Source organism: Physeter macrocephalus, chromosome 4 (genome assembly GCF_002837175.3).
Source record: "Physeter macrocephalus isolate SW-GA chromosome 4, ASM283717v5, whole genome shotgun sequence".
In the NCBI taxonomy this organism is placed as follows: Eukaryota; Metazoa; Chordata; class Mammalia; order Artiodactyla; family Physeteridae; genus Physeter; species Physeter macrocephalus.
In genome coordinates this window covers 49,108,566-49,135,518 of record NC_041217.1, presented here as the reverse complement: position 1 = coordinate 49,135,518, position 26,953 = coordinate 49,108,566, and the positions used below count along the sequence as shown (strand labels likewise).

Below are 26,953 nucleotides of genomic sequence, written 5' to 3'. Positions count from 1 at the left end.
TGCCGCGGAGCAGCTGGGCCCGTGAGCCATGGCCGCTGAGCCTGCCCATCCGGAGCCTGTGCTCTGCAACTGGAGAGGCCACGATAGTGAGAGGCCCGCGTACCGCAAAAAAAAAAAAAAAAAAAAAAAAAAAAAAGTGGGTGGTGGCCCAATTCCTGGAAATCCCTGCGCCTTCACCGAAATAGTTGGAATAATCCTCCCACTCATTAGCCTATGAAATTTCCCAGCCCATAAAAACTAACCAAGCCATATTTCAGGGCCTCTCGCCTTCTGAGATGGCCCACACTCCATCTGTGGAGTGTGTTTCTCTCTAAATAAATCTACTTCTTCCCTATCGCTTTGTCTCTCACTGAATTCTTTCTGCAATAAGACATAAAGAACTGGTGATGATGGTTGCACAACACTGTGAATGTGCTTAATGCCACTGAACAGTACACTTAAAAATGGTTTAAAAAGGGACCTCCCTGGTGACACAGTGGTTAAGAATCCGCCTGCCAGTGCAGGGGACATGGGTTCGATCCCTGGTCCAGGAAGATCCCCCATGCCACAGAGCAACTAAGCCTGTGCGCCACAAATACTGAGCCTGAGCTCCAGAGCCCGCAAGCCACAACTACTGAGCCCGTGTGCCACAACTAGTGAAGCCTGTGAGCTGCAACAAGAGAAGCCACCCGCAGTGAGAAGCCCACGCACCACAACAAAGAGTAGCCCCCGCTCACAGCAACTAGTGAAAGCGCAAGCACAGCAACGAAGACCCAACGCAGCCAAAAATAAATAAATTTATATTAAAAAAAAAGACTGTGTGTTCAAGTCCCAATCTGAGTTGCACAGTTACAAAATCACCTAAGCTCTGTTCCCTCCTCTGCAAAACCGGGCAGAGCGGGCTTAACGGCGTCCTGTGTCACTGTGAGGTCAGATGAGACTGTGTGTGTCAAAGTGCCTCACACGCTCTAAAGCACTACCAACCCTTTAAAACCAACATGCTGCCTTTGTAAAATTTAAAATTCTTTTCTTGTCTTTTTAAACGTTTTCTTGCCAGAGTGTACAGGACTTTGGAACGAGAAACTTGCCTTGCAGTCCCTACTCTGTTAGCTCACTGCCCACCCTGCTGAGAACAGTCATTTCTCTGAGATGCAACTTCCTCATCTCCAAAATCCGGGGAGAACCAGTTGATTCCCGTTAACATTCTAAAATCCCCTTCACTCTTGTCTTTCAGCTCCTCTTACTACAAGCTTTATCTGTGCTTTGACTTAAAAGCTAACTCTCAATTCTTTCCACATTTGTGAGGCCCCGTTGCTTATAAGAGGCCCTCTTCACAGGGGTAACATTTCTATCTTTGTTTTCAGACCTTGACAGAGGACAAAGAGGATGATTCTGTTTTCTCCCTCAGGTTTCTGAGTCAAACCAAGGAAAACAAACACAAAAGATCCCAAATCACAGCGGTTGTATATCCCTTAATATGGTAAAGACCCTGAAAAATGACCCGGGGTTCTTCCATCAATTTGGTCTATTTGCTGAGTTCAAGGTCATTTCGGGTTCAGCAGAATGTCATGCTGTTTTTCCAGCCTTTGGACAGCAAGAGAATGCAAAGCATGTTTTGTAGTTAGGTTTTACACACACAGGGTTCCAAGATAAATTCAATACATATGTTCTGATTCATTCACACTTTACTCACTAAATATTCAATATCTAAGAAGGCTTCAGGGTGTTAATGAAAAATCTCATCAAAGTATTCTTTCCTTTGAACTCAGCAGTAATATTTTCCTAAGAATAAGAATGAATAATAGCCAGTAGAGTTTGTGGGTGTTTGAAACACTGCCAAAATCCCTCTTTTCTTAACTTCAGGGTTCCTTTAAAATGGATAATGTACGTAATCATAATTTTTAAAAAAATTCTATACATGGGGTGTGTGTGTGTCAACTATGCGGGTATGCGCCAGGAATTGTGCTAAGCACTCTACATACATTGTCACTAATGTTTATAACGATGTTTAAAGGTAGGTATTACTTCTCTTATTTATAGGCTCAGAAGGTTTTTTGGTTTGCCCAAGGCCAGAGCTGACAAGTCACTATGCCAAGATTCTACTGAACTCTCTCTGTTTGAATCTTCTTAGTTAATTTTGTTCAATTCAGCAAATATTTATCGAGTGCCTCTATGTGCCAGGTGCTGTCCCAAGCCTGAGAAGAAAAACAAGGAAAGACCTTGAGATGCTCCCAGTGAAGGGCTTCTTATTTTTATCCATCAGCATGTGATTGGAGACGGAAGGTAATTGGCAGGTTTATGGGGTTGTGTCAATTAGGATGTGTTTGACTGTAAATAACAGGAAACCCAATTCAAACTTCCTTAAACAATAAGGAAGACACACAGTGGCTGAGAATGCTAGTTATCCCCAAAGATTCAGTTCCCCCTTCTACCAGAAGAACCCCCAATTTTTAGCCAGACGTATGACGGCCCAGAATAAAGACATTTTTCAGCCACACCTGAAGCTAGGTGTAGCCATGTAACTAAGTTCTGGCATGTAAACAGTGTTACATGTGTCTCCTGGGAAGTGATTTTCCCTTTACTCTTTCTTGCTGACTGGACTCAGGTGTGATGGCAGTAGTTGGAGCAGCCATTTTGGACTACAGGGGAAGACATTATGTGTTAAGATGGCAGAGCTACCAGATGGAAAGTATACTATCCCTGGACTATCTGCCTGGACTTTTTTTTTTTAAACCTGAGAAAGAAATAACCCTTTAGCTTATTTAAGCCACTTTTCCTGGGGTTTACAGTTACTTGCAACTGAACCTAATCCTAACTCATATATTCCCATAGCTCGAAGTCTAGAGGTAGGGTGGCTTCAGTGTTAATTTGATTCAGCAGCTCCTTGGTAATATCACCAAATCAGTTTTGTTCTAGGTCTTTGTTTTGCCTTTGGTGTCGATTTCATCCTATGGCTGAGGCAAGATGGCTGCTAACAAAAAGACCGATATGTGCTTCCTTATCAATTTTCAGAGAGAGAGAGAGAAAGAGTGACATCCAGAAGTGTTCCCATAAAAACAATGTAGTTCCTTTCCCAGAAACCCTCCGACATCTTCTTGCTTTTCACTGCCCTTAATAAGGTCAAATGCAGCCAGGGGAATGCCATGAAATGATTGGCTTAGTTCTGATAAAACCAATCACTGTGGCAAGGGACCTGGGCTTATACTAATTGACTTGAAATAATCAGGGTCCACTGCTGGAGGTGGTGTATTTTTTCTTTTTAAATTCGGTACAATATATTCATTTAGGGTCAGTACAGTCATTCTTGGCATTGATGAACTTAACCTTCACAGTTTATACTGTCCTTGAAGGGATCCAATGGTCCACTGTGTTAAGGGGGTTAGCATAACACCTTCCTTGTGTGGCTGCTAAGAGGAGTCAATGAAATGTGTAGCCCCCCTATTTCAGGAAATAGAAAGAGGCTGGTGGGCGAGAGGGAGTCATTTTACTGATGAGTCCAAACAATGGATCCATGGAGTTCCCAGATAAATCCCTTGGAAATGTGCATGGCTTGTCCGTACTACCTACCCCCCAGGGTGGTGTGACTCAGGGGAGGGCTACTACCTGAAAATTTCTCTTCTATCCCCCACCCCTCCTCCAAGGCTACTTGAGGTGTCTATAATTCCGGGAATTTCTATTCTTTGGGATGAAAATATCTTTCCAGAAAGTCCTCAGTAACCTAGGGGGAGCGACACATTAAACCACAACACAGATATGCCGACTGAATAAGGTCCCACTCCTCAACCCCCAGCACCGCCACTACCTCCTCTTACACCAGGGACACTGAGCAAAGTGGGCAGCTGGGGTGTCATCATAGAAAAGAAAAAGTTTCCAAGTTCTGGCTAATCAAAGAGGGCACAGCGGGATATCAAAATGAGGGTCCCGAGTCCCTGACCAGGAGAGGAGACGGGGATAATAAGAGTGATCAGGAAGTGGAGATAGTGGGGAAACATCAAAGGCAATTTCAATGACTTAATAATTTAGCCCAGGGCTAGCCCTATGCAATCTATTCTGAATGACAAAATAGCTATCATTTGAGTCTGTGGCTGTGGAGAGACCACAGCTCTATTACTTCCCATCTTGGATGCACCAGCTGTTGCCAGAATCTCTGAAGCTTTGTTTCTCCCTCAGCTATCTGGCCTGTGGCATGCCCACATGGCTCAGTGCACAACCTTGTTAAGATGACAGGACTCCATTATTCTCCCCCAGATGGAAAGGAGGACATTCATTCAGTACAGAAATCGTGTCAGAGAAGGAGTGAAACCAGAAATACTGGCCCAAAATAGGATTAGAGGAAGCTAAGTTAGAGTGGAAAACAAGCCTTTTCCATTATTTTCAACCAACTGTAAGAGCAATTCTACAGTAAATATCTTTTTTTCTGTAGTAAATCTATTTGAGTAACGTCTTCCAACAGGGCATCAGTTCATTACCTTATTTAAGCTTATCACTTATAGTAATTAGATATGTGACACTTAATCCCAAACTGTCGGGACCTAACTTATTCTTCTGAAGGGCCATTCCTGAAGTTCTTCTGAAGTGTTTTATTTTACCCTTACATTAGTATTTCTCTAAGTGTCATCCCTAGACCATTCATATACAAATCACATGACAGGGGAAGGGTGGTGTTGATGGGGTTGAGGGATAAAAATGCAGATCTCCAAGCTCCACCCAGAATCTACTAAACTAGACTCTGGGAACAGGGCCTAGAAATGAATATTCTAAGCCAGTGAGTCATGTGATTTTAATACACTCCAGGTTTAAGCACATTGATTCCTAGAGCATACCAATCATGATACCTTACAGTTCATGGCACTCTATGCTTTACAAAGACTTTTGTATAATATCTCATTTGAGCCTCACCACAAGCCTCAGGGAAGGATGTCAGAGCAGGTATCATCATTTCCATTTCATGAAGGAGTGCCCACAGCTCTGTGTGGTCAAGTAACTTGCACGAGGTTACATGCTCATAAGTGGGGTAGCCTGGACTGTAATTCAGGTCTTACGGCACCAAGTTCAGTGCTTCTGCCATTACCCCGATGGTAACAACATTCCAATTGACTAAATGTGGAATTTCATCTTTGGCCACAGCCTAAAGGGAAATAGTCTGAGCAGCCACAGGAAGGAGCATCATTTATGGAAAGGGAAAATAAAATTTAAAAACTTGGAAGAGATCAACAACCAGCATACATAAGGTCATTAGCGGTCTAATCATAATGTTGAATCAAACTACAGGTATAAGAAATAATTTTTTTTTTTTTTTTTTTTTTTTTTTTTTTTTTTCGGTACACCAGGCTCTCCCTGTTGTGGCTTATGGAAAGGGAAAATAAAATTTAAAAACTTGGAAGAGATCAACAACCAGCATACATAAGGTCATTAGCGGTCTAATCATAATGTTGAATCAAACTACAGGTATAAGAAATAATTTTTTTTTTTTTTTTTTTTTTTTTTTTTTTTTTTGCGGTACACAAGCCTCTCACTGTTGTGGCCTCTCCCATTGCGGAGCACAGGCTCCAAACGCGCAGGCTCAGCGGCCATGGCTCACGGGCCCAGCCGCTCTGCGGCATGTGGTATCTTCCTGGACAGGGGCACGAACCCGCGTCCCCTGCATCGGCAGGCGGAATCTCAACCACTGCGCCACCAGGGAAGCCCCTAGAAATAATTATTTTTATTACATATTTAGATTTGGCCTGGTTGACTCTATAATTTGAGCAGGAACAATCACGTTTTTACAGTAGTGAACCATGTGATCAGAAATTCAAGTAAGTTACATTCATTTATTTTTAGTGATAATGGTGTTGGAAGGCAGCTATGCTCACCACTATACCACCAGTGCTGGTTTTTTAGTGATAATGGTATTGAATGAAAATCCATGTGACTCAAATCTGAGTCAAGGACATTCGGGGAATTATTCACACCTCTTTTCCTTTTGTCAGCAATCCACGATGTCCCAGTTTCATTCTGAAATTTTAGTGGAATTAAATCTGAGGAACTCAAAAAACTATATCATGAAGTTTGGTTCAATTACAATTTTTAGCCAAGCCAAGCCTGCTAATGAGACACAGATGGGTGATTAGTTTCACAACCATAGTGTTAGGCAGATGGGTAGTCCCTGCTGAACCCCTACATACATGGGTGATGGTTAATTTTATGTGTCAACTTGACTGGACCACGGGGTACCCAGATATCTAGTTAAACATTATTTGGTGTGTGTCTGTGACAGTGTTTCCAGAAGTGATTAGTATTTGAGTTAGTAGACTGAGTAAAGCAGATTGCTCTCCCTAACATGGATGAACATCATCCATTCTTTTGAGGGCCTGAATAGAACAAAAAGGTGGAGGGAGAGCACATTTCCTCTCTGCCTAACCTTGTCTAAATCGGGACTTTGATCTTTTCCTGCACTCAGATTGGAACTTACACCATTGCCCCCATGCAGGCTCTCAGGCCTTCAGGCCTGGATTGGAACTACACCTGCTTTCCTGGGTCCCTGACGTGCAAACGACTGATTGTGGGATTTCTCAGCCTCCATAATTGCATGAGCCAATATCTTATAATCTCAAAATCTCTCTCAACAGAGCGAGAGAGAGAGAGAGAGAGGGAAGGGTTGGTTTTGTTTCACCTTGACATCTTGGTGGCCACACTGTGGGGTCATTTAGCCTTGACCCCTTGCCAGCCGCTGAATTTCTAACGTAATGCTAAGGAGACCTAGGTTTTGTGTTGGGCCTCTGGGGAGATTAGCTCGGCTTTGCTTCATGGCCTCGGGCTTGGCAACCATCTTATGGTGTGAGAGCATTAAGTGGCTGGTTCATAAGGGTCGGAAGGCCTAGACCCTTTTTCAGCATTGCTTCAGAAAGCATCCTCTGGTGAGACACTGCACAAGCTGAATAAGTCCTTTGTTAACTTGGAGTCTGCACGAACGTTTACATCACATTTGGTAAAAAATGTAGATTACACTGCTGGGCTTACACCACTGTAATTAAAACATTTTGTAAATAGTCACTTATGGATTAATTATAGTCGATCTGGAGTTAGAATAAATCCAGGCCATTTTGGGGCAATCTGGGTTACCATGTGATTGTATTTCTCTAAGTACCAGTCAGGCTGTATATTTTTCCATGATCCCTATGTCTAATCTTCTGTTTTTTATTTTTTTGACCCCAGAAATGTTATCTGTCCTCCACCACTGGAATAAATATACTAGCTTGTTTTCTAATTTTCAAAATAGTTTGCAGTTGTTGTTTATTCTTTGAACCATCTGGGTTTATCAAAATGTAGGATGCATGTAATAGGTATGAATTGTTCCACTGCACTTAAGGTGCAAGAAAAATCACTTTGTTTTGTAGGCCAGGATTAACTCTGAGCCCAGTAGTAATTATTTAGGAAGGGGGTCCTCGCCCCCTACCTCCCCAGGTTGTACCTGGCCCTCAGGGCCCTCTCAGTCTAGGAATATGGGGAAAGAGGACTCTGTCATTAATCCATTTGGTCACCAGAGAAGATGCTCTTCGCCCCAGTGTGCATAGACCTCCCGACAGCTGGTAGGCCCTGTAGCTGTACTCTCTCCTCACCAGGCCAGACAGCATGGCAGCTGCTCCCAAGCTGAGGGGCTTGGTGACTGGCCTTGATAATATCCCTGCAGCCATCCCCCACTCAAGGCCCTGCCACCTCCTGGGCACTGTGTGTCCCCCTCTCCTAGTGACCTCAAACCAGAGAACCAACCACTCTCAGCCTGGCATCAAGCCTCTCCCCAACTCCAGACAACTCATCCCCCCATCTCCCCCACCCCAGCCTCCTCCTGCCTGGGAACCAGGGCTCGCAAACAAAGGCTTGATCCTAAAACACAAAATGCGTCCCTTGGGAGCCAGGAACAAAAAGGCTGGCTGCCTTCCTTCTCTGAGAGGGGTAAGGGGAAAATTCTCTTCAGTCTTTGCTCTTTGCTGATGAGCCCACAGCAGCAAAAAAAAAAAAAAAAAAAAAAAAAAAAAGCTTCCACAAAACCATAAACCACCAAAAACAGTCAAGACACCAGATCCTTTCTCAATAATGCACTCGAAGTATGACATATATGTATATATAATTATTCCCCTGTTTTTCCTACAGTTTTGCTTAAATAATGTTTCTTTTATCTATTGTTATATTGCTTATACTCCCTTCCCTCCCCCAGTATATTTTGTCCTTAAAGCTGTTGAATTTGTTTCTGGAATATCTATTTTATTCAATTAGTGATTTCCCCCCCCCCTCATTGTTTTGATGTCAATACCATACAATTTTCATAAAGATTTAGTTGTTATATGTTTCAAAATCTAATAGGATACTTCAATAAATTTAAAAAAATTTTGTTATTCTTGACTGCTCTTTCTTTTGGACTAATCTCACATTATTTGTCAAGCTGTATAAATTATCTTTAGGGAACTTTAATTGCACTAAATTTGCATACTAATTTAAGATATATTATCTTTACTGTATTCTCTTCTTAACCAGAAGCAAGGAAATTTTGCCATTTTTTGGTCTCCCTTTACTTTTCCTATTATGGTGTTTTACATTTCTTTCAATTAGATAAATATTTTTTATTCCAAGTTGAGTCAATCAAGCATTTATGATTTTTGTTACTCTTATAGAATGGAATCTCTTTTTCTATGTGTACCACTACCATAAAGAATAACACCAAATTTGGGGGATTTGTCTTATACACCATAGCTCTTTGTTACCTCTTGTCTCCTGGGTTGTATAAGTATGTAATAATATCGTCTCTCAAAGATACTTTAATTATTCCTTTCCTGTGTAGATGCCTCTGTCTCTTGCCCTTCCCAGAACGTTGTTGTCAGCCCTTTAATATCATGCTGAGTGCAATGAGGGGCAGAGGTCATACTGGCTCTGATTCTGCTTTGAAGGGATTCTCCATTTTATATAACATTGACTCATAGTTTTGGTTTTTTTAAGAAACTTTAATACAGAAACGCTTTTTGTTAAAATATTTAGAGTTTTCAAGAGGAATAAATGTTGATTTGATTTATTTGTTGGCATATTGAGATGATGAAGTCATTTTACAAATTTTTCCTATCAGCATGATGATTTAAAACCTATCCCTTGGGACTTCCCTGGTGGCGCAGTGGTTAAGAATCCGCCTGCCAATGCAGGGGACACGGGTTCGAGCCCTGGTCCGGGAAGATCCCACATGCTGCAGAGCAACTAAGCCCGTGCGCCACAACTACTGAGCCTACGCTCTAGAGCCCGTGAGCCACAACTACTGAAGCCTGTGCACCTAGAACCCGTGCTCTGCAACAAGAGAAGCCGCCGCAATGAGAAGCCCGCGCACCACAATGAAGAGTAGCCCCACTCGCCGCAACTAGAGAAAGCCCATACGCAGCAACGAAGATCCAACGCAGCCCAAAATAAATAAATTAATAATAAAAAAAGAAATTAATTTCAAAAATAAATTAAAAAAAAAACAAAAACCCCAAAACAAAAAAACCTATCCCTTGAATGGATATGTGGGCAATGCAGTCATATCTGGATTTGGCTCATAACTCAAAGCTTAAAAAACAAAGAAGCAAGCAAACAAGTAAACAAACAAATCAACCCAGTAGCTCAGAAAGGCCTGAGCTTCTTTATGAAAGAAGCGCAGTTTACTTGGGAGTGTTCATTCCCAGGAGGCCCACCACTGGCAGTCCTTTGAAAGGTGCTCAACAGATACCCAGACCATTTCTTGACCCCTCCTGCCCACTCCTGCATTTAATTGTCCTGTGGATTGTGGTGAGGACTCTGCCTGGCCCTGAGGATGTACCTCTCTAACAATCTTCAGCTGAGCTTTGCCACGATGGTGCATTCTTTCTGGTCATTCAATCACAGGGATAAACATTTTAGTTACTGCCTTGTACTATGAACCACAGCAATTTTACGTCATAAGATGACTTTCATGTCCTACTATAAGTAGGGTTGCGCTTTCATTGCTAGATGTACACTGACAATTAGCAATAAATAGTAGTTTCTGGTAAGTGGATACTGGGGTGAAATAGTACAACCCTGAGTTATACAATCTTGGTTAGAAGAATTGTGTGAGGACCTGATATATTTTGGACTGTGACCAATAAATACACTCTGTATTGGGCAATGATGGATATTTTTTCTTTACAAGTATTTTGTTAAAGAATCCTTTTAAAAAAGAAACACATATCAAGTTGGCACAGCTTGAGAAAAAATTTAACCCATAGTAAGTGAAGGTGAGGGTATTTGGCAATATCTATCAAAATTGTAAATGCACATGTCCTTTTTCCCAGTAATTCCACTGTTAGGTAGTTATTGCTCATATGCAATTAAATGTGTGTGCAATGTATAAGGACATAAACAGTGTATTTATAATTTATAGTATCAAAAAATCTAGAAACATCTTAAATATGTCTAAAAAATGCATTGAAGTAACCCTATGTAAATAACTTCTCCCTTTTGCTTAAGGAAGACGGGTACATAAATCATCATAAAAGAGTGTGGATGTTCAGTAACAGAGACACACCCAAGGTTTTATGGAGCACCGGGGAGTAAGGGAAGTTGCTGAGGTGAGTAGTCAGGAATGGATTTCCATAGAAGATGACGTTGGACCAGTAGGGAGGGTGTTTCAGGCCTCGGGAACAGCATGAGGAATGGTATGATGGTGGGAACGGTAAGCAGTTCATTGTTGCTGGAACATAAAGGCATGGAGAGGCTAGGAGTGAGGCTGGCTGGAGAGGTAGGCAGGGGACCAGTCAAGAAAAGTCTTGGGTGTATGGGAAGGAGCTTGGACTTGATCCTGGAAGTCAGTGGTTCTCACCCCTGGCTGCACATCAGTTTCCTAGGGAATTTCAAAAAGAAATATGGATGCTTCCTCCCACCCTGTCAGTTAAATCAGAATCTCCGTGGGATGGAAGCTGGGCACTGACATTTTTTTAAAAGCTGCCCAGGTGATTTTAATGTGCAGCTAGCACGGAGTAACTGACAGGAAACCTTGAAGGGTTTTAAGCTAGAGATAGATGTGGTTTTAGAAAAATGGTCTTGGTAGTTGGACTTAGAGTATGCAAAGGCAGGCAGGGAGCCTGCTGGCAACTGTTGCAGTGAGCAGGTGAGGGCTGAAGAAGACCTGATGGAAGGCAAAGGCTGGGGTATGGAGAGGAGAAGCTTATGAACACCTGTTCAGGAGATAAAATAATTTGAACTTTAAGATTTAGTGACTGGAGAGGAGGTCGGAAGTAGTCAGGGTTGACCTGAGAGTCCTCACTTGGGAAACTGGAAATTCCTCAGACAGGCAGACAGGAAGAAAGGGTCTGGGGAAACTGGTGAGTTCCACTTCGGACATGTGGAATTGGGGGTGGGACCTGGATGTCCAGGCAGAGATCAGGCCGATGGACAGACCAGTCTAATGCTGGGGGCTCGACTAGGTGGAAGGAATGTTCAGTTTGCTAGCTGATGGAGGGTTGTTTTAGATTTTTATCATTTATTCAGAGTAGCCTCCCCAAAAGTCATTTTTCTACCTCACAAAGGTGTTTTGGGTGTGAAAAGCAAGGGGTGGGCCGCACCCCAGATCAACTCCTGAGATAGGGTGTGGTGTGTATCTCCCAAGTGCCTTGAAGTCAGGTGGCTTCTCAGAGAGTTCTAAAATTAGCAGAGCAGCTGTGCTTGGTGGGTGGTAATGCTGGGACTCACTCGGCCGAGAACTGGGCCTTCCTGCTGTGGACTCTGTGTGAGTAGGTCAGGGATCGAGCAAGACTCTGTTTCTTTGAAGAATTCCCCCAGGAGCTGCGTGTCATGCCAGTGTGCTCTAAGGGGACAGAAAACGTCTTCTGTTTCCAGGTGAAAGGGAAAGATGGGGAGGGGTATACTAGAAGGAGACTCACTAGAAGGAGACCCACTAAAAGGAGAGTGATTTTTCAAGGAAGTTCACTGTAGAAATGACACCCTTAAAAGCAGGTGAGGAGGCAGTTTGCATTGGAGGAGTGAGAATTAGGTTTGAAACTGAAAACTTGCTGTGCCGCTCTGTGTTTTGCACAGGAGAGTGCTGTGCGAATGCTTCCTGGTTGTGGTTTTGACTCTCTGGAGTGGTTCAGCCCGGCCCCCAGATCTCCAGATTAGGGCTCTGCTGCCAGCTCCACCAACCAGAGGATTTGGGCAGGGGGGCCCAGGAGGTGTGTGTGTGTGTGTGTGTGTGTGTGTGTGTGTGTGTGTGTGTGTGTGTATAAAATCTCAAACCTCAAAACAAATAAATGGCTGGGTAGACTCAGAGGCGAAGAGGTAGTAAATGACAAAATATTTCATCCTAGTTCCATTATGTTGGATTTTCCCCTCCTTGAGCTTTGGTCTGCAGATTATTATACATGCAAAGGAAGGACGTCTGAGAAAACTAAAAATGACCAGGTATAGGACTCACTACCTAACTGAAAAACGAATCAGTAACAAGTTGTCGGGAAATTATAAACCCAGGGGTATTCATTTATGTAGCATTTGTCTGGGGATGCTTTTTCTACAAATACCACCATAATCCCAGATAATCCCAGAAGATATTTAGTAGCAAGATTTAAAAAGTAATCTCCACGTGTCCTTTGGGTTAATGTCCTTCATTTGCACAAGTAGTCTCCATTCTCTGTCCAGAGAGGCACACCAAGCTCTCTCCGTAACTACTGGGTGTTGGTGAGAATGCCAGTAGTGGCAGTGAGAAGGAAGGAAGGTATAAAAGGGGAAGGCAGGTGGGATGTGAGTGGGGCAACACCTAAGGCCCGAAAAAGAGGACTTTTCAGCTGGGTCTCCTAGTGTAGTACAGAGTTGGAGGAGAGAAACTGCCCCAGAAGCTCTGTCAGTTTGGCCCATGTGTGCCCTGATGTACATTATCCTAGGCCGAGCTGTATCTGTGCTCTGAAATGTTTCCCTTGCTTGAAATATTCTCTTCTGTAATCTTAGGTGTGTTTTCTTGGATGAATTTAAGGGGAGCTTCCAAAGCCAGGAGAGCAAAGAGAGCAGCAAGTTTCCTGAGAAGGGAGGGCAGAAAGAGTCCTCAGTGGAGAGGAAAGACTGCAGGTGGAGGTGAGTCCTAGAGGTGAGGGCTTTGGAAGAAAGGAGTTGGAGGCAGCTGGGACTGATGATGCCATACAAACCCTCCTTTCTCTTTATACTTCCCATCTTTGTCTTTCTTAATTTTATTGACTACTCAACATTCAACCCATTTACTTTACTTTTTATAGCTGGCAAAGGCCTTTATAATCCTCCTCCAGGGGCCAAGAGAAAACACTGGGCCAGTGTACTCTGTGTCTCTCCCTCAGATTTAATGAAATGGTCCAGGGCAACACCCTGCCTCACGCCTGGAACAGGCCCCAGGCCCCAGAGTGGGGTATCTCCCCTGCTTCTCAGCTTCTCCTCCTCCAGCCCCTGACCCGGGATCTTGGCGGCTCCTCTTTGCTTTTCTTCAGTCCCCTTCCCTTATAGCCAGGCTTCAGGGTGTGGTGCATGTCCAGTGGCTGCTTACACTGCAAAGCTACTCCTGGGCAGCTTGAGGCAATCTCAGGCTACTTGCCAGGTGAAGGAGAGGAATTTCCAAACATGCAGCTGCCTTTGGGAATCATCTAGGGGAGCTATTTATTGTGAGAGACAGGGGGCTCCACAGAGAACCTACTGCCTACCTTTATCTGTGCTCACTGTTCATGCATTCAGATGCAGAGGCTAAACCACAAAACCCAATACAACATTAGATCAGAAAGTGGGCATATCAGCATTTCTGCATGTATTACATACAACGTTCCTTTTACCTCGACCAGTTGAGAGCAAATCTGCCCTATCTGAGGGCACAGGAATGGCATAGGCAGTATGTCTCTTATGTGGCATTTCAGCTTTATAAAGCTTCTCAGAGTGGTGAAGCAGGATATTTTGGTGATAACTTGCTGAAGGAACACATGACTACAATAAAGCCTGATGATCTAGACTCAGGAATTCCATCCCTTCTTGTTCCTATTTGGTTGACCATTTGGAGACGCTCTCAGGATCTCCCTTTGCTTCTCCATAAACGGTAAAGGAAACCAACAGTTACTGAGTAACCAGTTCCATGTACGGCGCTAAACACTTCATATAGGTATATCTGTGTAATTTAATCCTTGCAACCATTCTGTGAGATAGGCGCCTGTGATCCCACTTTACAGATGAAAACTCTTTGTCACCACGAGGTAAAGTAACTTGACGGAAGTCTGAGGGCTCGTACGTGATGGATCTGGGATCCTAATCCAGCCCACCTGGTGTCAAAGTCCATGTACTTTCTTTACACTATGCTGCCTCCCAGTAAAGAATTAAATCCCTCTCTTATCAAGTTTGAAAGAATGAATAAGAAACTACATGAAAAAGCTTTGATAATTGTAAATCTAAGTATCTGTAAGTCAGATTTTTTTTTAATACTTATTTATTTGTTTATTTGGCTGCACTGGGTCTTAGTTGCGGCACATGGGATCTTCTTTGCTATGAGCAGGATCTTTGTTGCAGCATGCAGGACTTTTTTTAGTTGTGGCATGCGGGATCTAGTTCCCTGACCAGGGATAGAACCTGGGCCCCCTGCATTGGGAGCACAGAGTCTTAGCCACTGGACCACGAGGAAAGCTCCTGTAAGTCTTAGATTCTTAAGTATGATGAAAAGAAAATGGAAAGGGATCAGTTAAAATCTCATAAATTCAAAATGTACTGCTGGGGAATCCTCAAAATTAGAAATTGTAGGTAAAAACAGGGATCTCAATCTATTCATTCAGAAGAAGCTACTGAGGCTCAGTTTGCCTACAGATTCCAAACTGGTTAACGTGTATGTGCACGTTGATAGAACAGCTTCCCAAGCTAGAAGAGCTCTCGGTCATCAAAAAATGCAGGGTTTATGATAACCATAATTTTAAAGAGGGCTATTAGTAAAGGAAATACAGACTTCTGATAGATTAAAACAGATTTTTAGAAAGAATCCATGACTGCTTTACAAAGTGCCTGTGTGATGGACAAAGACAGGAACATTAATTTCTATTTTCTGCAAGGGAAGATTTATCTCATTTAATTCAAATCAACCCAATATTCCTCAGGATCTGGAGCCCTAGATCATTCTCCAGATTTGAGCCAGGCCAATGTTATAACATGTACAGGCTTAGACATCTGAAGAAAGTCATATCATTCCAGAGGAAATGTTAACACCTCACAGAGGCTCTGAGGATAATCCATGACTTCGATTGTTTTGTAAAGAAAGCAAGACTCAGGACTGGCCTTTGAATTGTGACACTCCTCCTAGCACTGCAGGAACCTCGAATCAACCTAGGTTCTCTGAATAGGTTGGTTTCAGTGCATTTGGTTCTGAAGTGCTCTAAACAAAGACATATTTTCCCTTCTACTCTAAAAAAGATATCTGGTCTACCAGCAGAGTCCTATGATGGAGGATGCCACCAAAATAAAGAAAATCCAATGTCTTCTTTTCACAGTCTAACTCTTTTGGATAAGATGATTTTCCTATTTGACTACATTTTTCATGTTGGCTAACTCCAGTTGAAGAATATGTCAGAGCCCATGTGGGCTCTTGGCTGAGAGTCTTGGAAGTTGAGGCTGTACACAGAATGTGTAGCCCCTTTCTGGGGAAGAGAGAGGGAGTATTCATAGCATCTGAGCTGGGAAGGGCCTTGGAGAGAATGTGCAGTACGCAGCCTCTAAAATAGTTCCCAATGAGCCCTGCCTCCTGGTACTCATGCCCTTGTATACTCCCCTCCCTTGGGTGTGGAGCTGGATGTAGTGAGTCAATTCTATGGAACAGAATACAGCAATAGTGATGGGGTGTCACAAAGACTCTGACTTCCATTTTGCTTGCCCTCTCTTGCTCATGCTAATGAAAGCCAGCCGCCATGTTGTGAGTTGCCCTGTGGAGAGACCCCTGCAGCAAGAGACTGAGGGAGGCCTCCAGCCAACAGCCAGAGAGGGAATCCTCCAGCCAACAGCCAGAGAGGGAATGAGGCTCTTATTCAAACAGTGACTCTTAGTCTAGAATTCAGAAAGGAATTGAATCCTGCCAACAACCTCCTGGGTGAGCTAGAAAGCAGATCCTCTCCACACTGAACCCTGAGATGACTGCAGCCCTAGCTGAAACCTTAATTGCAGCCTCAGAGAGACCCTAAGTCAGAGGACTTGGCTATGCAGTGCCTGGATAACCAGGCACTATCCTGACCCACAGAATCTGTGAGATAATAACTTTATTGTTCTAAGCTGCTAAGGTTTGGGTTGATTTGTGTCATCTTAGATAACTAATACTTCATCTAATCCAACTTCTATATTCTCAGTGAGCTGATGGAGACCTGGAGAGGTTTAGTACTTAGTCTGAGCTCTCACAGACTCAGACCAGACCAGAAGTCAGGTCCTGGAATTCCCAGGCGGGGCTCTCTCACCAATTTACAATGCCCTTTTGCAATTTGGTGTTATGGAAATTTGCCTGGCATGGCCTTATTTAACTCCCCTTTAAATGAGCCCACATTTTTTCCTAATAGGATAACTCTGTTTCCAGCTGGCCAGGAAGAAGTTGGGGCAGAGTCTGGAAGCCTAATCTTGAAGCCAATCTGTCCCTTCCATGGCCCCTGGGCAGGGGTCCCCACTCCCAGCCCAGCCATATTCCAGGCACTGGGCTTTCTCTTCTACAGTTGGCCCTCTTGTATCTGCAGGTTCCACATCCACTGATTCAATCAATCTCATATTAAAAAATATTTGAAAAAAAATTCCAGAAAGTTCCAAAAAGCAAAACTTGAATTTGCTGCATGCTATTTATATATCATTTACATTTTATTTACAACTATTTACATAAATTACATTGTATTAGGTATTATAAGTAACCTAGAGATGATTTAAAGTATATGAAGGGGACTTCCCTGGTAGCGCAGTGGTTAAGAATCTGCCTGCCAATGCAGGGGACACGGGTCCGAGCCCCAGTCCAGGAAGATCCCACATGTCATGGAGCAACTAAGCCCGTGCGCCACAACTACTGAGCCTGTGCTCTAGAGCCCGCAAGCCACAACTACTGAAGCCCACGCACCTAGAGCCTGTGCTCCGCAACAAGAGAAGCCACTGCAATGAGAAGCCCATACACCGCAATGAAGAGTAGCCCCTGCTCGCCACAACTAGAGAAAGCCTCCTGTAGCACCAAAGACCCAATGCAGCCAAAAATAAATAAATAAATTTATTTTTAAAAATAAATAAAGTATACGATGGGAAGATGTGCATAGGTTATATGCAAATACTATGCCATTTTCTATAAGGGACTTGAACATCTGGGGATTTTGGTATCCTGGGGGTTGGGGGTCCTGGAACCAATCTCCTGCAGATTCCAAGGGATGACTGTAGTTGAAAAACCTTGACATTTCCAAATCTCTCTGGCTCATAGATTCTAGCATTTTACAGCCTTTCTCTCTCCTTGTACAATTTAGAGCTATCTTGTCCTGTTAATTCTTAGTGAAATGAGCAGTCTCTCCTTATCCCATTCTCCTCAAGTCACAGATTTATGTTGTGTGCTGCCTTTAGCCCTGGGCCTTCTGAGGAGATGAAATGAGATGGGTCTGGGAGGGGCAGCACAGTCCCAGCAGCACAGCTTTGAGTGTGTGGATAGAGGATGGAGAGGATGGAGTGGGGTGAGCCTGGGTGAAGCTGGGAGCAGAGGGTTGGGCCGGGCCAGGGGAGTCTGGGCCAAGCCGAGGTGGAGACAGATAGGGAGTCTTTGTTGGGTAAAGGGCCAGCTGGGGTTATGTGCTATGGATCTGAGCAATGGTATAAGGGCCAAACCAGCCTGAGAGGTCAAGAAGAGCACACAGCTTGGGAGACAGGACAGCTGAGAGCCGAAAAAGGGCAAGGCCAGGCAGAGGATCAGTAATTCAGGCCTCAGACACAGGTACTGGCGTGAAGTAGACCTTGATGATACTCAAGCCTGGGCCTTGATGTGAAAGAAGCTGTCTGCCCAGATGGCCTGTTTACTCCCAGTTACAGCAGAAACCAACCCTGGGGCACGGATATCCTTCATCTTCAGCGACTTTCCACCTCAGACCAAGTGCCCTCACACTCAGAGAAAGGAGGAAGCAGGGTCAGGGCTGTTTGCCTTTCATGCTCCACAGACTGGCTCCCCAGTGGCCGCTGGGGTGAGGGTGAGGTGGAGGGGAGGGGGCGGTGGTGAGTTGTGGTGGTGGTGTATGTTTTCTGCTTTGCGGCATATCTGTGTCTAAAAATGATAGGGAAAGAGGGAGGTGGTCTCCTCAGTGTTTGGCTGTTTTAAGATTTGGGGAGCAGTGGTTGTTGCTGGGAGCAAGGGGACAGCTGCTTTGTAAGATTCCAGATGGATACACAGAGATCTTCGACGCTGGAAAGGTTGGCAAGCAGGAGAAATCGTCTACCTCTTCCTGCCACCTGGTGGATACTCCAGCTAATTTATAGACCATTTCTAAGCAGCTTGTTCCTGAAATGACCTTTGTATGGAATGGAGCGGGGGTCACAAAATGGCAGCCTGCTGGGTCCTAGCCTCGGATAAATTTTGATTCAGCTCAGTATTAAAAAAAAAAAAAAAAAAAAAGCCACTCAAAAATCAGGACACTTCACTCAAGCCCAGATTTCTGGCTTCTCTGGCCACACGGAGCTGCTTTCCCTTATGGTGTCATGGCAAGGAGCCAGGCAGCCTCCTTCAGAGGGAACAAGTGCTCTCTAGGGTCCAGGCCTCTCTGGCCCTCACTTACATGACACAGACACAAACACCTGAACCCTGCCTTTTTTTACTAATTTACCTTATCTTCCTGGCCCCTGTACACACCTGAGATTTTACTCCATGAAACTGAAGGATCATCTGGGCCCAGAAGAGGATACAGGCATCATAATACAAAGACCAAAATTCCTATATTTCAAATACATTTTTGATACCTGGGAAAGAATTTTCATAATCTCCCTAATTGTCTGTTCCACGTTATTCTTTCTTCTGTGTTGCACTTTCAGGAGCTCTTATAATAGAAATTGTCTGAAAGAGCCAACTGCACTTATATAATTAGCATAATAATATTGGTCAAAGATAAATTAGCTCTGCACAAACATAAGATGAATAGACCGAACCAGTTCTCATTAACCAAAAGAGGTCATACAATGTAGATTATATCCAGGGATGCTAGTTTGATCAAAAGTAATCTGCTCTGATTAAAATAGAAAGTAGCTGAATTATAATAACAGAGAAGCTGCTAAACTCACTGTTGATTTCATCAGGAGACAAGGGATTGGGGACAACTGATGATGATTCTTGAGTCTCGCACAAAAAGAGGCACAGTAGAGTAATTTTCCCATCTAGTCTCAAATTACTAGCCACTCCCGTTGCGGAGCACAGGCTCCGGACGCGCAGGCTCAGCGGCCATGGCTCACGGGCCCAGCCGCTCCGCGGCATGTGGGATCCTCCCGGACCGGGGCACGAACCCGCGTACCCTGCATCGGCAGGCGGACTCTCAACCACTGCGCCACCAGGGAAGCCCCACGTTTTCTTTTTAAGTGCACTTTATATGATCACACTTAACTACCACTACATAAAACAAATCCCTACACACAGCTGTTCAATATATTCAGATTTAATTTGAAAATGCTTCTCAAAAAGATCACTCGGAACCAGTGAATTCTAATTTCTAGTTTGGCAGAATTGCTATTTGGCTCTATAATATTGAACAGGTGCTTTTTTTTTCCTCCCGTCCCCCCTCCCTTTTTCCACATCTCCCACTCTGGGAATCATGGACACAAGGGCTTGGGTTCTAGGTCTGTAACTAAGGCCTTTTGTATGAAGGCTGAGGAATAGGAAGAGAGACTGTGAGGGTTTGTGGCCTAGAAGGCTCTTTAAAAGTATTGAGCTATCAGCATTCCTCAGAATACTCTCCTGGATGTCACAAGGGGTTACGGTTTTTGGAGGATCACATGAGGAAAAGTAGTTAACTTTAAAAAGTAGATGAAGTTTAAAAAAAACAAACAACCAATCAAAAAATGGGCAGAAGATCTAAACAGACATTCTTCCAAAGAATACATGCAGATGGTCAAAAGGTGCATGAAATGATGCTCAATATCCCTAATTATTAGAGAAATGCAAATCAAAACTACAATAAGGTGTCACCTCACACTGGTCAGAATGGCCATCATCAAAAAGTCTACAAACAGTAAATGCCAGAGAGGGTGTGGAGAAAAGGGAACCCTCTTGCACTGTTGGTGGGAATGTAAATTGATGCAGCCACTATGGAGAATAGTATGGAGGGTCCTTAAAAAACTAAAAATAGAATTACCATATGACCCAGCAATCCTACTACTGGGCACATACCCACAGAAAACCATAATTCAAAAAGATACATGCACCCCAGTGTTCACTGCAGCGCTATTTATGATAGCCAAGACATAGAAGCAACCTAAATGTCCATCGACAGATCAATGGATAAAGATGTGGTGTGTGTATATAGATACACACATATACATATGTATATATATATGTATACACACAATATATATAATGAAATCTTACTCAGCCATAAAAAAGAATGAAATAATGCCATTTGCAGCAACATGGATGGACCTAGAGATTATCATACTAAGTAAGCCAGACAGACATATATATACACACACACACACGTGTATATATATGTAAATATACGTAACTGATTTGCTGTGCCGTACACCTGAAACTAACACAAGATTATAAATCAACTATACTTCAATAAAAACAAAAATAAAAAGCTATATGTATCAAAGTACAAGGAAAGAACATAGATCAATACAGTGTTTCCAATTAGAATGAGGAACTAGGTCTAAAAAGGATTTAACTGAGAAACTAGGACTTATTGTATTACTCAAACATACACCCTATGGCCGTCTCTGTGAGTAGGCAACTGGTTCTATGGCATGATTACGGGTTACCAGCAAATGACTGTCCCTAAGGAAAGGAATCAAATCCATTTACACTTGCTGTTCTGGTGTCCTGCATTAATTTAATCAAAAGATGTGTATGGAGCCTGCCACAATGCAGAGACACTGCCTAATAAATACTGATAACTGAACAATGCCCCACTCTCAATTTGAAGTTTCCTCTATTTAACGGCTCTCCTACCTGCCTACCATAGGAACTGAAATCTGATTAGAGATGCATTTCAAGCTGTATGTGTGTGTGAGGTGGGCAAGCATACTGAAAACAAAACATCTATACCTGTGTGAAGACCACCAACACGACGATACAGAGCCCCTGCTTAACACATGCATACATCACACTCTCACTTTGTGGGTGTGCAATAATTTTCTCTCTAATCTCACCCCAAAAATCTGATTTTTTTTTTTTTGGCCGTGCCACGTGTCTTGCAGGATCTTAGTGCCCCGACCAGAGATGGAACCCCTGCCCCACTGCAGTGGAAGCACAGAGTCCTAACCACTGGACCACCAGGGAATTCCCACAAACATCTGATTAAAAAAAATTTTTTTTTAAGATTTTTTGATGTGGACCACTGTCTTTATTGAATTTGTTACAATATTGCTTTCGTTTTATGTTTTGGTTTTTTGCGGGGGCCACAAGGCATGTGAGATCTTAGCTCCCCAATCAGGGATCAAACCCGCACCCCGTGCATTGGAAGGCGAAGTCTTAACCACCGGACCACCAGGGAAGTCCCTGTTTTGTTTTTAATGTGACGTGAACTTAAGATTTTTTTTCCTTCTCCTTCAGAAGATATCAGAGGATATCTGCATTGTGGGGTGTGGAGATGTTAAAATCCTACTGTTTATCCTTGCAACTCCTGTTATTTTCTCCCATCCCAAGCATGAATATTTACCTCCAACAAAGCCAAAGTTGAAACGCTCAGTTCTTTATTATTTTTTAAAATAATTCATAGTTGGTGAAATGTGCAGTTTTTGACAAAAATAAAAAAGAACTCAAAGTAAACAAGGGGAAGACTGATTTTTTTTTAACAGACTTGCTAGTGTGGGACAATTGTGCTGGCAGGACTGAGATGCTGAGGGGACCTCCTGGACCACTACCTAATGTCCCATAGCCTGCCTCACCCCCTGGAACTGAGTGCAAACAGCAGTCTTAGCTGCAGCAGGAAGGGATGTTTCTCCTTCTTTTTCCTCCTTAAATCAACCTTTTCCTCACCAAGGACTCAGATAGGGCGGGACACGTTTTCTCTCTTTGGTTAGAAAAACACACACACACACACTCTACACCCCTGCAGCTTCTCCTTTCAGGTCCATCACAGCCTCCCTTTTCTGCTTTGCTCAAGAGATGGAGAAGCTGCTCCACCTAATGTCCTGGATCATCCGAGTCCGACATCCCAGCCTAGTTCAGTTCCTAGGATACCCAGGCCCGCCCCCCCCACGCCCCCCACCCCAGGCCTTGGCAGGGAACCCCTGCTCCCTTTAAAGCACGGAATCTTGACTCTTGCTGAGCCCCCAGGACTTGCTCTTTATCACTCTGGGGGCATTTTCTTTGAATGCAATCCAGTCTCTCAGATTCCCACGTCTAAGAAGCTGCTCTCTGTCCAATGGAACATTCTGTTGCTGTTCGCTGTGAAGCAGTCTTATTTTGTTCTTTTCATTAGGGAATGTTTCCATCAGGGGCCTGCCCGTTGAAAAGGCTCCATGCTCAGAAAGAGGGTGGCTTTGTCTCTCCCGCTTTCGTGACCTCTGTCAGGAGTTCTTTGAGGCTCCAGACAAGACACAATGGGGAGAAATGCTTAGAGCTGCACTGATAAAATTTTGAGATTTGCAGAGAAACTACTAGCCATGTTCCCTGGATATACTAAAATGTCATCTCTATATTTTAGACGTGACTGGATTGTTTAGTTAATGCTAGAGGGGAAAATAGAGTTTTTCTCAAGGGAGAGAAGCAGGAGAAAACAGGCATATGGACAGCTGACAGCATTCCAGCCACTTTGTCACAAAGAGCTAAATCCACCATTATTTGATCCAAAAATCATCAGCCAATTTGAGTCCCCTGGGAATGATGCTGGGGCTCCAGCAGAGGTAGCAAAAGGCCCCCTCATATGGAGGCAGAGGTATAAATTCTATTCTATTAACTCAATTTCTTAGGAAGGGAAGTAGAGCTCCTTAAACATTCGTTATTAATTATGTGTCAGGCAATGGTCGTGTGCTTTTATGTATGCTATTTAATTTAATCCTCACAGCAACTTGGAAACTAGGTATTATTACCGCTGTGCATCTTTGGATTTATTTGATTTATTTTTATTTACATTCACATCACTCACATCCTTACTTGGTCAGGTCACTGCTCAAATATTCTCTTTGACAAGCCTTTCCTGAGCCCCCAGTCCATAACCACAGCACCTGACATTCTCTGTCTTATTTGGATGACCCCTTTGGAGCTGTTACCTTCTGGGTGAATTCCTCCCAGTTCCAATTGGTTAATTCTCTTTTCAGCTATGTTTAGTGTAGTATTTATCCTACTGAGTTTAAAATTTTTTCAATGGTTATTTTTTCATAATTTCTAATCTTTATTTCATTTCTGCCTGTTTCAATGCAGAATATATCCGTGGCATATATGCAATGCCTTCATTCATCTCTTAAAGGATTCTAAATGTATATATTTTCAAGTCTTTTTCAGAATTTTTTATTATTCTGTTTTTTTCTGAAAAACTCATTCCAATTATTGATTTTATTGGCTATCTTTCTTGGCGTAAGATTCCTTCATGCATTTTAAAGTTGGGTTTACAGGATCATCAATATGTTCAATGCCTTTCTTTTTTCTCTACGCATCCCCCTTCTGGGGTTTGAGTTATTTCCTGGTTCCAAAGGCACTAAGCTATACCCCTGGCACTGGTGAGCAGCAGGTTTTCCAGGCTCACTTCACAGGCCAAGGAAGCCCTGCCCTGGCTTCTCGTCGTGAGCTCTGAGCATGACTATGGTTCCCATGCCTTGTGTGGAGCACTTTTCCCCTGTGGTGTATCTGCTGAAGCCAAACTTGCAGTTCCTACTACTTACTTCCAGATCCAGAGCATGGCAGGCCCTCAGATCAGCCTCTACTCATCACTAAGCATTTCAGTTCCAGGACCATGGACATATGTATCTCATTTTTGAGTGTGGTTATGACTTTCAAAATTCTCTTGTATATGTTATCTTTTTTTTTTTTTTTTTTCCGGTACGCGGGCCTCTCACTGCTGTGGCCTCTTCCGTTGCGGAGCACAGGCTCCGGACGCGCAGGCTCAGCGGCCATGGCTCACGGGCCCAGCTGCTCCACGGCATGTGGGATCCTCCCGGACCGGGGCACGAACCCGTGTCCCCTGCATCGGCAGGCGGACCCCCAACCACTGCACCACCAGGGAAGCCCTGTTATCTATTATTGCTATGTGTTGGAGCAGAGGGGGCTTCAAAGCATTCACCTACAATACCACTGAATCTGGGGAATGGGAACAGGAACTGGGAAAAGTAGTAATAATGGGATAGAACCGGGAGGTGAAAAATGGGCAATTATGTATGGGTTGGAAGAGTAAAGAACTTGAAAAAATGGTGAGTTCAAGTATCACTGGTGAGTTGATGCGCAGGAACCCCAGTTATCAAAATGGAAAGAAAAGCCATACAATTTAGAGCTGGGTTAAATGACTTTCCAGGTCCTCCCTCCCTTTCCTTCCTTCTTCTCAAACCCCCTTTCCCTCATGCCTTTTCATGTTGGTGATAACCCTTAGGATGAGCAACCATTCTGGTTTGCCTAGGACTGTCCTGATTTTAGCATTGAAAGCCCTACTTCCCAGGGAAGCATCAGTCCTAAGCAATCTGGGATGGCCCATCACCTGAACTCCCTACCTTTCATCTTGTGAGAACTAAGAGAAGACCTCTAATGCCAAAATCAACTTTACTAAGGGATGAGCTTGTGAGACAGTAATAGGAGGGGGAAGAAACAGGAGTAGGCAATGAGCCTCTGCAGTCTTGGCTTGGGTGGAGGAAGCCACAGCCCAAGAAATGCCTTTCACTTTGAACTGAGTAGAAATGTTGACTAGAAAGGGCTCTTTGAAGTATGTGATTCTCAGAATTTACCTGTTTGGAGAAATTTGAACAACCAGTGCAAATGGTGTTTATAATTCCGTATATATTGGGTTCTGAAATTACTTGCTTTTAGAAAGAGAGTTTGTATAAACATTATTTGATTTGATGTCTCTGTAGTCTTCTCGAGTTCACCAGCCATGCTGTCATTATTTCAATATGTAATATTAGATAATATTCAGTTCCGCTGACTCCACATTCATTTTCAGTGATCAAAATCATACATCATTTCACTATATTCAAAGTACCTTTATCTTAGGAAAACATTGGTCAGTTTTATAGCTATCACCGCCACAGCCAAAAATACGCTGCCAAGGTTGCCCTTGACTGACAGCAGTCATGGCTAACACAACACTGATTTTGTCTGAATGATGGTGGAGGTCAGTGGTGTGTAGCAGCAATGTAGCTTGACTCAGGGAATAAATTAAGATCGATAAATTCAGTCCAGTCTTGGTTGTACTATTTCTCTTTGAAAAAATACTTTCCCATCCTCCCATGCTGCTAGGAGTGAAATGTTACCAGCTGAGACCAATGAGACAAAATAAAAGTTGGCTGGGAGTTTTCTAGGAAATATTTTGCTTTTCTGATAAAAGGGACAGACTTGAAGGAAAGCTTGCTGCCATCCTTTTTCCCTTCCTATCTCGAAGATGGATGTGATGGCTGGAACAGAGGTAGCCACATTAAGTCCAAGAGGCAATAAGCATAATCATGAAAAGCAATATGCCTAGTAAGTCAAAGTGAGAAAGAGAGAAAGATCCTGAGCCCTTGATAACACAGTTGAGCTCTCAGGTCACCCCTAAGACCATACCTCTGGACTTCTTGTTTAACGAAAACAAATGTCCTTTTCATCTAAGGCACTGTTGGTACATATCTCTTTACTTGCCACTGAAAAACGATTTCATACTGAAAAACAAAGCAAATAATGCTGTAGTAATGGTATATGGCTATGGAAATGGGATAGATGGTGCCAGACTTGCCATGGTTTTTAGTGGACTTTCTTCATTCCATAGCTCTTTATGCTAAATAGGAAAGGAAAGACACTCTTTTGGTTCCCCTCAGTGCTCAATGATTATCAAGTGTCAGTACAAAGAAAACATGCTACAGTGTACTATCACTGCAGTGGCTGTTCAGGGATGAGACATGTAAGTCTATAGGTAGATAATGCCATACTAAAATTCTTCTGTGCATCTTGAAAATATAATCTCACTTGTGCTATATTGTTATGGGGCAAAAGGAAATAGCCTGAGGAACAGCAGATCTTCCAGCGCAATGTTTTTGCTGGGAATCTGGACTAAATCCACTGCAAGAGCAAGACAACTGCCTGTAGTGGGCTGGGAGTTATACCCATGAATGTGCTCCCATCTACGGGATAAGAAGAGGATGGGGGAATTCTCTGGCAGTCCAATGGTTAGGACTCAGTGCTTTCACTGCCGAGGGCCTGGGTTCAATCCCTGGTCGAGGAACAGAAATGCTGCAAGCCACATGGGCTGGCCAAATAAACATTTAAATGTGAATAAGAAGAGGATTAAATTCACAGAAAGAGAGACAAGATGAAAAGACAGAGGGCTACATACCAGATGAAGAAACAAGATAAAACCCCAGAAAAACAACTAAATGAAGTGGAGATTGGCAACCTTCCAGAAAAAGAATTCAGAATAATGATAGTGAAGATGATCCAGGACCTTGGAAAAAGAATGGAGGCAAAGATCGAGAAGATGCAAGAAATGTTTAACAAAGATCGCGAAGAATTAAACAACAAACAAAAAGAGATGAACAATACAATAACTGAAACGAAAGCTACACTAGAAGGAATCAATAGCAGAATAACTGAGGCAAAAGAACGGATAAGTGACCTGGAAGACAGAATGGTGGAATTCACTGCTGCAGAACAGAATAAAGAAAAAAGAAAAAAAAA

At 43.2% G+C, this 26,953-nt stretch overlaps 1 protein-coding gene and 1 long non-coding RNA gene across 2 annotated transcripts in view; one reads left to right on the top strand and one right to left on the bottom strand.

Annotated features, from left to right (window-relative positions):
• The window catches only part of RALGPS2 (Ral GEF with PH domain and SH3 binding motif 2), a 305,267-nt gene that overhangs the window by 253,010 nt on the left and 25,304 nt on the right, over window positions 1–26,953 (bottom strand). The window lies entirely within an intron of this gene.
• LOC129392060 (uncharacterized) lies at window positions 11,729–21,839 on the top strand. Its single transcript, XR_008617086.1, has 3 exons — window positions 11,729–11,949; window positions 12,934–13,056; window positions 21,358–21,839. It is a non-coding gene; the product is annotated as an uncharacterized lncRNA (long non-coding RNA).